This window comes from Cavia porcellus, unplaced genomic scaffold (assembly GCF_034190915.1).
Source record: "Cavia porcellus strain 051 isolate PalLab524CR breed Dunkin Hartley unplaced genomic scaffold, mCavPor4.1 scaffold_42, whole genome shotgun sequence".
NCBI lineage: Eukaryota > Metazoa > Chordata > Mammalia > Rodentia > Caviidae > Cavia > Cavia porcellus.
The window spans coordinates 3,266,423-3,281,474 of NW_026947525.1; the positions used below are offsets into that span (position 1 = coordinate 3,266,423).

The 15,052-nt window shown below is 41.7% G+C and overlaps 1 long non-coding RNA gene across 4 annotated transcripts in view; it reads left to right on the top strand.

The window, feature by feature from the left end:
- LOC106026858 (uncharacterized) overlaps nt 1-15,052 on the top strand; it is a 40,561-nt gene that overhangs the window by 13,628 nt on the left and 11,881 nt on the right. For 2 of the 4 annotated variants that reach the window (XR_010045842.1, XR_010045839.1), the window contains exons 2-3: nt 4,649-4,748; nt 9,355-10,424. This is a non-coding gene — a long non-coding RNA (uncharacterized LOC106026858). The remainder of the gene's footprint in view (nt 1-4,648; nt 4,749-9,354; nt 10,425-15,052) is intronic. The other 2 variants (XR_010045841.1, XR_010045840.1) reach the window with 2 other exon arrangements.

Genomic DNA, 15,052 nt, shown 5'->3' on the forward strand with positions numbered 1-15,052 from the left:
GCATGGAAAAGAGTTTCCATTAACAAGGAACCCAGGAAAGGGCAGGGGTAGCTATTCTGTTTGCAGGCAATGTGAAGTTCAAACATAAAATGATTAACAGACATATGAAGGCCACTACAAACTTTTACATGGATAACTACAAGAGGAAGAACTAACAATTATAAATATATATGCACCAGATACAGGAGGACCCAACTATGTTAGACAAATACTAATGGGCATGAAAAGCTAAACACACAAGAACACAATTGTAACAGGAGACCTTAACAACCCACTGTCACAAAGAGATAGATCAACTTAGACAAAAAGTCAGCAAAGAAATAACATAACTAAATGATACCTGTGCATGGATAGACTTAGTGGATGTTTACATAGTATTCCACGAAACCATATCAGAACATACATTCTTCTCAGCTGTACATGGGATATTTTACAAAATAGACCATATATTATCCCATAAAATATTTTTAAGTAAATGCAAATGGAGTGAAATTTTCTCATGCATATTATGGGACCATATTGCCCTAAAATTGGAAATCAATGGCAAAAATCCTGGAAAAACCTGCATAAATACACGGAAATTAAATAACAATCCTAAACAACCAGTGGGTTACAGATGAAATTAAAAAAGAAATAAAACAACATCTATAATACAATGAAAATGCAGAAACAACATACCACAACCTATGGTATACAATGAAAGCAGTCCTAACTGGGAAATATATAGTAATAAGTAGTCACATCAAGAAAATGGAATGAACACAAATAAAAAACCTATTGCTATATCTCAAGCTTCTAGAAAAGGAAGAGCAAGTAAAACCCAAAGTTCATAGTAGAGTGGAAATTATAAAGATTAGAGCAGAACTTAATGAAATTGAAACCAAAATATTTACAAATAATTAATGAATCAAAGAGCTGTTTTTTTGAGAAAATAAAATTGATAAACCTCTAGCCAAGCTTATCAAGAAAGAAAATTCACACAATATGCACTGAAAAGAGAAAAATTACTGTAGATCCCATGGAAATTCAAAACATCATGAACACCTACCTTGAAAATCTCTACTCACATACGGTGCAAAACAGAGGAAATAGATTTGTAGAGATATGAACTACCAATGCTCAATCAAAATATGTAACAATTTTGAGTAACCAAATAACAGGCTACATTAATCAAAAATGTGATTAAAAACTTACCAACAGTAAAAGGCCAGATCCTGCTGGATTCAGGGATGAATTCCATAAGAAATTCAGAGATCTGACTGCAACACTCCTTAAACTCTTCATTGAAATTGAAAGAGAATTAGTCCTCCCTAACTCATTCTTAGAACCAAGTCTCATTCTGATTCCAAAACCAGAGAGAGATCAAACTAAATAGCAGAACTATGGACTAATTTCACTAATGAACAATGATGCAAAGATTCTCAATACAATATAGGCAAATAGAATGCAGCAAATCATCAAGAAGATTATACAACATAACCAAGTAGGATTTATTCCAGGAATGCAGGGATGGTTCAATATGCACAAATCAATGAATGTGATACACCATATCAACAGAGCCAAAAATAAAAATCGCCTAATCATTGCAATGCATGCAGAAAAAGCTATTGATAACATACAACACCTGTTCATGATAAAAACCCTACAGTAACTCAGAATAGACGCTATGTACCTCAAAGTCTAAAGACCATTTATTACAAACCTACAGCCAATGTTATACTAGACAAAAACTGAAAGCCTTCACACTACAAACAGGAACAAGACAATGATGTCCACTACCACTCCTAGTCAATAGAGTTCTGGAAATATTAGCCAGAACAATCAGACAAGAGGGAGAAATAAAAGGAATAAAAATAGGGAAAGAAGTTAAATTTTCATTATTTGCCGACAACATGATACTCTACATAGAAGACCCCAAAATCTCAATTGAAAGAATACTAGAGGCAACAAATTCAGCAGCATAGCTGGATAGAAAGTCAACACTCACAAATCAATAACATCCCTGTACACCAACAAAAAACTCCATGAGACAAAAATTATGAAATATCAGCTTTCACAATAGCATCTTAAAAATGAAATACTTAGGAATCAACCTAAATAAAATTGTAAAACACCTATATGCTGAAAATTATACAACTCTGAAAATGGTGATTCAAGAGGAAATTGGAAAATGGAAGGATATTTCTTGCTCTTGGTTAGGAAGAAGCCAATATTGTGAAAATGGCCATACTTCCAAAACTGTTATACATTTCAATGCAATCCCAATCAAAATATCATTAACATACCTTCATATCTAGAGAAAATAATTCTGAAATTCATTTGTTAACAGAAGAAATCTAGAATAACAAAAGCATTTCTGGGCAACAACAGAAAGACAAGACTCATCTCAATTTCTGACTTGAAATTATACTACAAAGCCACAATAATAAAATCAGCATGGTACTGGCAAAGAAATAGACCCGAGGATCAATAGAACCGATTAGAAGATGAAAACACTACTACAAAGACACATAGCCACCTTAAATTTGTCAAAGGGGCTAAAAATGTTCACTGGAAAAAGATAGCCGCTTTAAAAAATGGTATTAGAAAAATTGACATTATATGCTAAAGACTGAAACTAGACACATACCTATCACCATACACTAAACTAAAGTCAAAGTGGTTCAAGGATCTTAATATTGAAAAAGAAATAAAAATCTACTGGAATACATGGTAGATAGAAATCTTGGAGACATAGGAGTAGGCAGAGAATTCATTAATAAAACACAGCCACATGGAAAATACTTCAAAGAATCAACAACTGGGATCTCATATTACTAAAAAGTTTTTATACATAAACAGAAATCAAATAAAGTCAAAAAACCCCTACAGAGTCAGAAAGAATCTGGATAGATGACAAAGGACTTCTATGCAGAACATATAAAGAATTGAAAAATGTCAAGCCCCCAAATTCAAAGACCATTTCCAAAAATGGGCCTCAGAGGTAAGTACACAGTTCTCAGATGAAGATATACAAATGGCAAATAAATGCATAAAGAAATGTTCACCATCATTGGTGATTTGATAAATACAAATTAAGATAGCACTGAGATTTCATCTTACTCTGGAAAGAATGACTGACATCAAGAAATAAACTGAAACAAATTTTGGTAGCATGAAGGGAAAAAGGAACACTTGTCCACTGTTGGTGGGAATGCAGACTGATAAAAGCACTGTGCAAATTAGTGTGGAAATTCCTCAAAAAACTAAGATTGGTTGTTCCATTCAATCCAGATATTCCTCTTCTGGGTATTTTCCCAGAAATTTGAAAAAAAATATTTCACAGTGATATATGTGCAATGATATGTGCAACACAGTTGTGATAGCTAAATCTTGGAAACAACAAAATGCCATCAACAATAAGTGGATGAAAAAATTGTATTTTTTCACAATGGAATACTACTCAGCTATAGAAAAGGATGATTTGAGACCTTTATAAGTAAATGAAAGTAACTTGAGAATATCCTCTCTCATTGTCTCTCTAGTGTAAAAAATAATAAAAAACTGACAAAGAATTGGGATCCAAAAATGTATAGTATATATTGTAAAAGCAAAAGCAATGTAATGGGCTCTAAATGATATAATGATATGTATAGTATGAAAGATAGATGTCCATATTACTAAATTTCTGTTAGATCACTGAAAGGAAGGGTTTGCCCATCAATGTTTCAGTATTGAGTGACTTTTTATGCTTTGTTTTTGTAACTTTAACAACTGTTTTTAAGATGGGAATATGTAATGTATCAACTAGTAATTTTAGGAGTTAATATTTTTGAATTCTATATTCTACACATTTTTGCTTTTTTGTATTTTGTTTCTTTTAATTTTATTTTCTATCTTTAAATTTAAAAAAATTTAAAAGAAATGGACATGGAGTTTTGTGTCCTTGATGCCTTGCAACAGGACCTGCTCATGCAGTGGTGGGAATCCTTGGGATCCACCTGGCTCTGGGTGGCAATAAGCTGCACTGTGGCATGATTAGTGGTATTATACTTTACATTTATTGTTGTCATGGTCTTTGTGTGCATGAGTCCACTCTATAGGTCACTTACAATAAACACATTTTCCCTGATCTTTGAGGTGGTGGAATGTGAGAAACCACTGCACACTGCTTCAACACCAAAAGGTATGAGGGCCTATTGGATCTGACCTAACCGATTAGCATGTGCACACCATGGACATAGTTATATAAGCATGAGTTAACATAGACAGCCATGGATGTGCTCAGGCTTGTGACACTATGCAAGAATGTAATGCTTGATGATGGCTGATATATACAGGCTGGATAATAAAGATGCTTGCTTACTGCTGTTGCTAATGTTGGCTCCATGTGGTTTCTTCTCTCTGGGGATCTTACCCACTAAAATACCAATTCACCTCCCTAACTCTGAGAAAATTTCATGCCACAGACACAGGGCACTTTAATGCCCCACAAAAGTAAAGTCTCTGTGCCTTGTTCCAAGCCATGCATCATATCCTAAAGCCAAAATCTCTGTTGGGGTACAGCTTTAGAAAGGACAACAAATTATATACCTGTGCCATGGTGATCACTTCCTAAGCCCTGTGATGGACATTTTCCCCACTTCCATTCCTCTTCTGTACCCCACAGGGCATGAAAGTTCTCAAATGTTCTGACGTGGACCTGGAATGCAGCTCCCCAAGCAGCAGACATGTAGTTCTTGAACAGACTGCCTGGACCATGGTCTGAGGTGAGTCAGTCCCAGGCTGAAGGCTGAGGACAATAGTTTCTGTTGGCCCCACTCTCACACAGTGGAGCTACTTACCAGCATATCTTAGCCTCCCTTGATCCCTGAACCCATGGGGACTGACTTTTCCTATGTGTCATGATGTGTTAAAACCAGGCACAGCACTACTGCATGGCAGGGGTATCCCTTCCCCATCACAAACCCTGCTGAACATTGACTCCCGCCAAGTACTCTTCAAGTCATCTGTTCTTAACATGTGGCATCATGTTGTAGCTGAGTGCCATGAGGGAGAGCACAAAACAAGGGCAGGAGCAGGTGCTATGGTGCCCATAGATTTGGGCCCTTCTCTGATGTGTGTGGACCCCAGGGGGGCACTCTTGAATGAGCTATGGAGATCCATGCCTGAGGGTGTTGGGTCAGGGAGGCATTTGGACCCTGGCTGTGTCAAGTAGCCACATTGAGCAACACAGAGTGTTTACCACTACCACATGCCCAGGACATCCTCTCACGCTGTCTTTGTCATTCCGCTACAAACCTTTGTCTACACAGGGCCCCCACTGCCCACTCCAATCTTCCCTGGACCTTTGAATGGAATCACAGGAGGAGGCAGTGTATGTGTAGCTGCCCAAAGTCAAGTGTCACTGTTGTCTGCTGTCACCCAAAAGGTATGGTGGGTGGAGGCTGGGGATTTAGCTCAGCGGCATAAGCGCCTGCCTTGCAAGTGTGTGGTCCTGAGTTCGATACCTGGTACTGATAAACAAATGGTAAAAAAAAAGGTATGGTAGTAACAAAATCAGGTGTCCCTCAATGAGTAACTCAGGGCCATTTTCTACTGTTATTCCATCTTCCATTCCCTCATTCCTCAGGCACCCCTCCCTCCTCCTGCTATATTCCATTCTCCTCCTAAAAGTACAAAGCTGGGTGGCCTAGGGGCTGTTTTGTGCCCCTCCCATCCCATTCTGTCTGAGAGAGAATCCTGTTCCCACAAGTATGGCTGATTTGTTATCACCTAGGACAAGCTGGGTCCAGCCTGTGTTGCACTTGGTCCAGGGCTTATGACTGAAGAGCCCCTAATTTTAGCTCCCAGCTCTAGAAGTTCTCCTCAGAACATGGTGCTCAGAATTGAGGTCTCAAGGTCAGTCTGGAAATCCCTATCTGTGGAGCAGACTTAATCTGTGGGTTACCATGTGATGCATGAATATCTGGATATGTGGGGAGACAAATGCAGATGCTTCTGTCTGGCACAATCCAAGTAGAAACAGTAACTTTGAAATGGCTCCTGTGGGATGGGCAGAATTGGATCTGGCTAAGGAACAAAGGCTATGTGCACCACACATAGAAGCAGGGCCCTGATCTCTGGACCACACATTGGAAGGAAGGGAAATAAGGGTGCCCCAGCACAACAGTGTCTGGGGATAAATTCTTCCCAACTGTTACCATCCATCTCTGTTGTGTCCCAAACCAAATGACTGTGTTATAAAGGCATGACAGTGTCATCACCCTGCCATTTGTATGTCTCTGGGTCCTTCAAGAGTGGAGAGTACCTGGAAAGGAGATGGCCCAAGGCTCACCTGTGCATAATATGCCTCCATATCAGTGACTGACCCTCAGGTAAGATGGTCATGGCCACTGTCATCTCTTTTTTCTGTCTGGCCATCTAGTTGCCAGGCACCACTGTGTTTCCACTTTCCTGCCTATTGGCTCCAGAAGCAAACACCGAGTTTTCTGGTCTTGGTGTCGGTGAGGATTTAGCCTAGTGTGGTAGGGTGGGGCAGGAATCTGTGTGATCAGCAATGGGGCAGCTGAGTTTTGAGTGGCCATGGAGGGGGGCAAGAACCTAATATATTTCCTCCCCCACCACATTGATGTGAGGCCTTTGTGTATAAAGCAGGGTTCATTCCAGTTAGCTGTCACTTTTTACTACATCTTTCTATCTCAAGACCATTTACTGGAAAGCTGTGTGTATGTGACACAGTATGTCACATATAAAACTATGCTGATAAAACTATGTTGAAGGCCCTGCTGAGCATCCCCAGCCAGACTGCTGGGCAGCAGCTCAGCCTTCAAAATGTAGTGAGAGAGGCAGGGGAGGGAGGTGGAGGAAGACAAGAGTCTTTCTCCAAGACAGCAGTTGCAGAGGGGCCAGGGCACCTCCAGCTGTTCCTATTACACCCACTTCTGAGCCTGTATCCTGAGGCCAGAGAGGAGACAGCAGTTTTGATCACTTTGATAGAAATCAGGGGTCTAAGCTGAGTTACAAATACAGGACTTGGGAGCCAGACTGAGTGTTCCTACAGAAGATTTGCCTGTGTTTGGTTTTCACCTTCTTTCCGTGACTTAGTCATCACCAGCCATTGGCAATGTGAGTTTCATTGCCTCCCCAAGTGTGATCTTCATCTGGAGAGCTCTGGTACCCAGCACACAGTGAGTCCTCTATGTGTCTCTACTAGGTTGTGCATAGACAAAAGTATAAAAGTGCATGTTACTATGATAGGAGGATTAGCCACAAAAATTCCATTAGCAAGGACGTAGACTGAGGACAGCTGATGCTTTGTTCTACAGATTTGCATTTGCACAAAGGAAATATTGCTGGCCAAGGAGAGCGTGTATTTCCTGTGTGAGATTTTTCATCAGTAGCTCTTTTTTTTCCCCACATGTCAGAAGTGGATTTTCTTGCTTTGTGCTTTGTTTACAGATAACTATATATTTTTCCTTACTACATATTTACAGTGTATACTGATTATGTTGGTGTTAGGACCAGGGCACATGTGGTGCACAGAGTGCATATTGGGCCCTATATTTTGCACAGTGGTACAATCCAACCACTAGTGACTGCTCTCAAAGTTTGTGCATTGAGCACACAGCTCAGGGCCAAGATATTGCCAGCATAAGGCACTGCTTTGTCTTGATTGTCCTTTCTTTATGACAAATACAGTGGATAATGATGCAATAATTGGGAGTTTAGTCCAACCCTAACCCTAAGTCTAACCTACCCCTAAACCTAACTCTAACCCAAGATAGTCACTACCAACATTCCTGGCCAAAGAAAACTTTATGGCATTGATGTGGGAAATGTAATATAAGTTAAGTATGAGGACATATAATCAGTGGTGGCTGGGATGGGGCAAGAGGGGAAAGAAAACACCATTGTGTAAAAATTTGAAGAATATATTCTGGAAGGGGACTTTGGGAAATTTGCTTAACATTGAGAATGCAATGAATGTCAGCAAGCTGATTATTTTAAATAACCCTAAAATCTTAAATTTTATCTATATTTGTTTTATCACTAACTAAATGTAAATAAATGTAGCTGTGAAAACAATAGTAATTAAATCTGGACGAGAGGGGCAGGGCAGGTGTGGGTCAAGAGCTGCCCGCAGTTAGAGCTCGAGATATGACTCCTGAGTGGAGCCACCAGGAGGCTCAGAACTTCAGCTGTTGGACAAAGGAATCCAGGTACTGGCTCTTCCTCTGAAATCACAGCTGGTTAGGGAGCTGCAAGTAGAGATGGCATAAAGTCTGCAGGTGCAGCTTCTGCATGGGCTGAGCCTGGCCCTGTAGTTGCAGGAAATGAAAAGATTGTCAACTTTCCATGGACTTCCTGGGCAAAACCTTCCCACTGCTGTCAAAGGCAGTCATGTGCACCAACACAGCCCCAGGAAAGCCTCCTGACTGCATCCCCACACCGACTGCTGAGTGTGTCATACTCCTGGGTCACCCAGCATCTGGGCACTTTGCTGAGTTCCAAGGCATCACCTCCCCACAACCCTACATCCTACACTCCAGAGATATTTACCCTGTGGCTCAGTCTCTGGGGCTCCAGCTGGTCCAGGAGAAGCTCAGCCTGGGGATCCACATGGGCGTATATTTCCAATGTGGCCTCAAGCACAGAAGAACTGGGGTAGACAGGGAACCAGCAGAGTGAGAGACCTGGGCTTTCCTCCAACAATGCCTGCACATCTCACTTGTAGAGAGGGGTTCTTGGACCTCCTGCCCAGTTGATACAATGTCCAGCCCCATCCTCACCCACCCACAATTGGGCAGTGAGGGCCCAAGGAGCCCTTAGTGGCTGAACGAAGTCTCTGTGGGAGGGAGACCTTGCTTAGTTTTATCACACATTTACATTCTTCAGGGAATCCTGACACAGTATCTCCCTGCCCCTCCCCAGTGAAAGTCAGCTTAGAGAAGGTAGAGACTGCAATCTGCCCTGTCTTTGCACTGAAGGGCTCAGGGCTGCCACTCCATGAATATCTGAGAAGTGAGGGATCAATCAGTGTCTGTCCTGCATCTTTGCAGTCTCTAGCGCAGGCAGTGATGCATTCATTGCCCAGTTCTCTTTGCCTCTGTATAACTCCTTGTGCATGGTCTGTACCCACAACTAGGGATGCCTGGAGACTGGAAAAATGGCCTTGAGGTGAGCAATATATGTTCTGCTGCCAAGGGTTACTCTGTGGCCTCCCACAAACATCGAAACTCAAAAGGGCAATGCTTCCACTGGCTCTGCTTACAGAATCATGGTTAATACCCAGAAAAGTGTTTGCACAGAGTGTGTCTTCATATACAATTGTGGGTTGGTAACACCTATCTGTTCTTCCTATTTGTCTGACAGCCATGGACAATTTGCTATTCTCAAGATTTCCTGTACTGAACAAACCCTGAAGTCCACAGAGTGAATCTCTGATCTCCTTTCCGATGAACAGAACTGCATCGACCAAGTGTTGGTCACTGAGTGGCATGGAAGATCATCCATCAGAATTATCACAGCCTCTACAGCAGGTCTTCATGGGGCCACAGCTAACTGCTTGGGATGGATCCCCCATTTCATCCTCAGTGACCCTAAGCTCTCAATCCACTGAGTCCCAACCCGTTTGGCACTATAAACTAGGGCAGAGTGAGGCCCTTGCATAGGGCCAAGACCTGAATCCACAGGTGACCAATTCCCACTGGGCTGCTAAGGTAAGAACTCAGCTTCTCAGCTTTGGTAGAGAGGTCAGCCCTGGAGGAGTCCAAAGAGGAGAGGCTGTGCCTGGGGTATCTATCCAGAAGGCTGGCTCCTTAGGCTCCTTCAGGCTGCGAGGCCCATCTGCCTGCACCGTGCTTCCTGTACAGACCTCTACCCGTTTCTCTGCTGCCTGACTTCTGAGACTGTGGGTAGACATGGAATTGGTGTCCTGCACATGGCTTCTCAGGAGGTTTTGGGGCTGAAGCAAAGCCCACACTCCAATTAGTCTGCAGAGGCTAGTGGTAATGGGCTCACAGGAGGGCCCTGAAAAAAAGGGATTCTCTTATTAAAACTTACATTTCACAAGGGAAACTTATAAATACTAGCATGCTCAGATCACCTCAACAGAGAGGTTGAACAGAAGTCTAGGTATGAACAAAACCTATGAGTCCTAAGATGGCACCTCCCCCCCAGTTTAGAGATGAGAAAAAAAGGCTCATTCTGGATGTTCAGGTCCATTAATGAGGCACCGCAGAATGTTCCCAAGATTATGATGAAAAGTCCCCAGGAAGGAATTAAGTTCATCTTCTATAGCCATGGAAGGCTGAGCCACTGTGCTCACTGCTTTCTTCTTGTGCTCATTTAGCCCAGAGGCTCCTACCAAAGGACCTGTAGTGCATGGAAAAATCCCATGAGACAAGTGCCAGAGAATTGAACAGAGTGGACTGACATTTGAGGTGAGCACACATCTAGTGAGGTGATGCTGTGTAAGAGCTGGAGACAGTTGGTGAAGACACCTTGCTAATGGTCCTTGGACACCAGGCCCAGTACAGAAAATGAGGTACAATGGCAGAATTCATTCATGACAAGAAATGAAATGATTTTGTGTCTGTCCCCTTTCTCCTCTTCCATGAATATGCGTACAGTGACCTTGCCTGGGACAAGGTAGAGGCTTAGTAGAGAGGGTGTGGTAGTTGAGCATTTGCAATCCAGATTCCTTGGGAGCAAGACCATTGGCCTAGTGTTTGACAAGCCCTTGATGGAGGTGTTGGAAGGGTTAATCAGACCCAAAGTTTCTCATAGTCATGTGTGGGCCTCCATACATTCCCTTCTGCTCACATACTCTGCACTGGAGCCAATACCTCTTGTTATTGTGGGTCCCGTCTCTGGAGCAGGGATGTGGCACACAGGGCCCAGGGGCCACCTCCATGCCAATGTCCTGTGTGCAGCATGGTTGGGGCAGTGCCCAGCATTCAACAGGAAGCCTGAGACTCTGAGACACCACAGGTTTCACTTTGTGAACCCAGATAACCTTATGTTCCTCAAAGACTAATAGCTCTGTCCGAGACTTCTACCCAGGAGGACAGGAGATGACTCTGGAGGCTTTGGATAAGCATGAGCACTGTCCTTCTCCTCCTGCCAGCCCTGTCCTGGGTAGGAACATGACAGGAGCACAGGCTCACACTTCCCAACACCTGCTCCTGCCCCAGAGCATCTGCCCTCACTGCCTGTCCTCAGAGCCCTTACACTGATTGTTTAGGATGGGAATTGTTTAGGAGAACTCACAAAGGTGGCCAGGACTTAATGTACTGTCCTCTAGTTGGGTATCTGAGTGGCTGGTGGCTGAGCCTAGGGACACCTGTCCTGGGCTCCCTCTTGTTTCTGATGTCTTGGGGGTTGGGGCTCTTGGGCCCTGCCCTGTGCTGCCCTTGATATTAGGCAGTTCCCAGTGAGCTTCCTGAAACATCTTGGCCCAGTGAACCATCCTTTCACTCATTTGCATGTGGTTTTCCCATGCAGGGTCAAGAGGCTGGGGCTTCAAAGCCTCAGAAAGCAGCACAGCATATTCACTGGTCACTCTCATGAGCCAAGTGCTGGTGAAGGTCAACTGACACCAGAAAAAGGTGCCTGGTGTCCAGAACCTTCTAAGTTCTATTTAGACGTGTTGCCAAGTAAGTTGTGTCATGTGCTGGTGTCCATAGCTGGGCTGCCCCCTCTGATGCCTCCTTTCTTTTTATTGTGGAACAAATTTGTGTTCCTTAGAAATGGCAAGTGAAAAACTAGAAAACAGAATGCGGTTTTATACTTTTCTTCACTTTGAAATACTTCATACAACAGACATGTAGATGCTTCAGAAGTGGCAGGCTGGGTGCCAAGTGCACATTTCCATCCAAAAAGTCTTTTTCATTGAGAATTAGGCTTCACTTAAAGATCTGTCAAATTTTAGGATGAGTTTCTTTCCTTGGCTTATGTTACTTTCATTTCAACTCCATTAGGGAGTATAAAGATGTTGCCAGAATAACCATAATAATTTTCTTTGAAGTATGTGAATATTTCATGTTATAACCTCCTCCTGTCCAGGGGATGAGGATTCCTAACAAGTTTTACTCTCATGGGCCTATGAGTGATTACTTATTCATCCTTAGATATTTAACTCAGCCACACACTGTAGCTCCATACTATGATATCCTGTGGAGGGGAGAGCAGGTGGTGATTGCAAGGGGAGGCTTTCCAAGGCAATGGACATCATCATCCCATGCTGAGGAAGGACACATGCACATCACTCCTGGGGAACTTGTCTCATAGCCACTGATATCACTTCCATTCCTCCCATCCCAAACACACCATGGGCTTTGTGTCCCTGCTGGGTAGTTTGTCTTTCCTAGAGGTGATGGCCCTGAGGCTGATCAGGCAAAATGCTCATGGGTTGGTCTCCTTTAAGCAGTGTATCCCTCCTGGGCTCCCAGTGTGCTGCCACCACATGCTATTGGGGGGCTGAACAAAACCAGCTATCACTTGTTCATACACCCCTCACCCATCTGCTGATGTCCATTTCTTCTGTTTCTGGGTAAACCCTTGAAAGCAAGCTGCCACAGCCATTCTTACATATGGGCTTGAGTGAATGCAGTCTTTCATTTCAAAGAAAAACTACTTAAATGTGAAATTAATGCATTACAGTATAGTTTATGGCTTAGAAATTCTTAAAGTATCTTTGGAAGCAGTGGTTTAAAGCAGAGTTAAGTGGTTGCTTTTTGTTTTGTTTTATTATGGTGTACTGTGCTATGCTATATTATGTTACATTATGTTGTATGTTGGTGAGGATTTTGAAACTGTATTTTCTGTGGTTTCTGATTTGATTTTGTATATTCAACCTGAGAAAATATAAGAATATCACATAACTCTGATTAAGTTATTTTGGAGAAAATTTTAAAAGGAAAACACATTCAGTGATGTTGGTACACATCTGTCATTTTAGTTCTCAGAGGTTGAGGCAGGGGGATTGTCGTAAGTTTGAGGTCATCCGGTGCTACAAGGGTAGATCAAGGCCAGCTTCAACTGCATAGCAGAACCCAATCTCAAAAAAAGAATGAAAGAAAAAAAGAAAGAGAGAAAAAAAAAGAGAAAAATTAAAAAGTTTAAAAATACAAAGTCAAATATCACCGGTGAATTCAGAATAAAAACATATGTGAGTTTTTCTTGCAAATGTACTTTATTCAGCACACCTAGCATAAGGTTTACCATTATGTAGACATTGAAGTGCTTCCAGGTTTGCACTGTTTTAATTTTTTTGAGTATTTTACAGAGATGACTGCAGATATGCTACTGAATATACTTTCTTAGGATTTGGGTAGCTCAGTGTGAAGAGAATGTGATCATTGCTTTTTTTCCTCTCCTAAATTTATATTTATAATCAGAAGTTGATCAAGGGATTGCTATTTTTTTGAAATAATCATAAGGACCATATAAAAGATACTCTTTTTAACTCTATATAAAATAAAATAATTGTAGAATAACAGTGGTTAATGTACCTTGCACAGTGATTTCTAGGATTTCTTAATGATCAATAATTTCATACATTTGTAAAATTTTGTTTTTAAAGATTTTAAGACATAGTCTCTCCAGTTTTCTGAGTTTCCAATGCAAGGCTTAAACCCTTCATCATCCTTCTTCATGATGTCAGAGGGCTGGGATTACAGGTGTACATTATTCTGAGTCAGCAGTTGGCAAACAATTTTGCATACTCATGGAATAAAATATTTGAATTTGATCTTTAGACTTTGTAGAAAAAATCCATCTAGTTAAGCTATCTACCACCTTCCTAATCTGCAGTTTCTTTCACAATGAGTCGGAATGAAAATCCAATTAACAATATTGGTAGAGTCACTGCTTTTTAACTGTAACTGTGGTCAGCATGCACTTCAGAAGATTACTCCAAATGCCTTCTGCAGGGGGACTGAGGCTTGATATCCCCGAAGCACTTTCTCTTTTTCTCTGATCACTCATGGAAATTGATGATTGGGGTTAAATCCCAAGAAAGTTGTGAAGTTTAAAGCTACTTGGGGTGCACTGCCCTCCAGAAGGCCAGGCCAGGATAAAGCATTGTTGCCTTCCCTTCTACTTTCCAAGGTTTTGTTTTGGGTATGGTTTAGAGTTTCCATTCAGTTTCTAGAGATTGAATACAGAGCTTTTGCATTTAGCTCCACTACATTCCACTTTTAAAAGTCTTCCTTTTGGACTTTTTTGTTTTTATTGGTAACAGGGATCGAACTCATGACTGCCTGCTTGCAAGGCAAGTGCTTATGCCGCTGAGCTAAATCCCAGCCCCAAAAGTCTTCCTTTTTTTGAGGAGTTTCTCAATGAGTTGCTAAGTTGGTGAGTCTATCCTTGAATTTATGATGTTCCTGCCTCAGCCTTCCAGAGTGATAGCATTACAAGACACACCAGCAGACGTGGTTTCATCCTGGTGTTATTAAAAACTCACTGACTGAGCAAGGAATGGGGGGAAATACCTGCAAAGTCAGGCTGCTGGGGCAGCAGGAATACTGGGAGTTCCAGACAAGCCTGCAACACACTCTGATTTCAGCTCAGGGCAGATAGACAGAGGGAGAACCTGAAAAGAAAAAGAAAAGGAAAATACAGGAATGGAATGAAGAAACAAATCCAAATTCCTGCAGACTCTATGAGTTGGTTTGCCTCTGGGCTAGTCATTTTCATCTGTGATCCTATTCTTTCAGTATAAGATGCTTTTGACTGCTGCCACTTTATATTTGGAAACCAGGTATTTTGTGCTTCTGTGTTTAATGTCTTTACATGGCTAGAGGATGACACTTTGTACTTCCTTGTGAATTTTCATATTGTTTTTTGATTTGTAGGAAAATATCAGTGGTATTTTGACAAGAATGCTTTGAAAGGGCTGGTTGATCTGGTTAGCATGTACACTATAATAACATGAATTCTTCCCATCTGCCATCATGGTATGCGTTTTATTCTGTTAGTGCTACTGTACTGCTTGCATCAAAATCTACAATTTTTAAAGAACATGTGAGTTTGGTTAAATTTTTCCTAAGCATTACTTCTTTTTGAT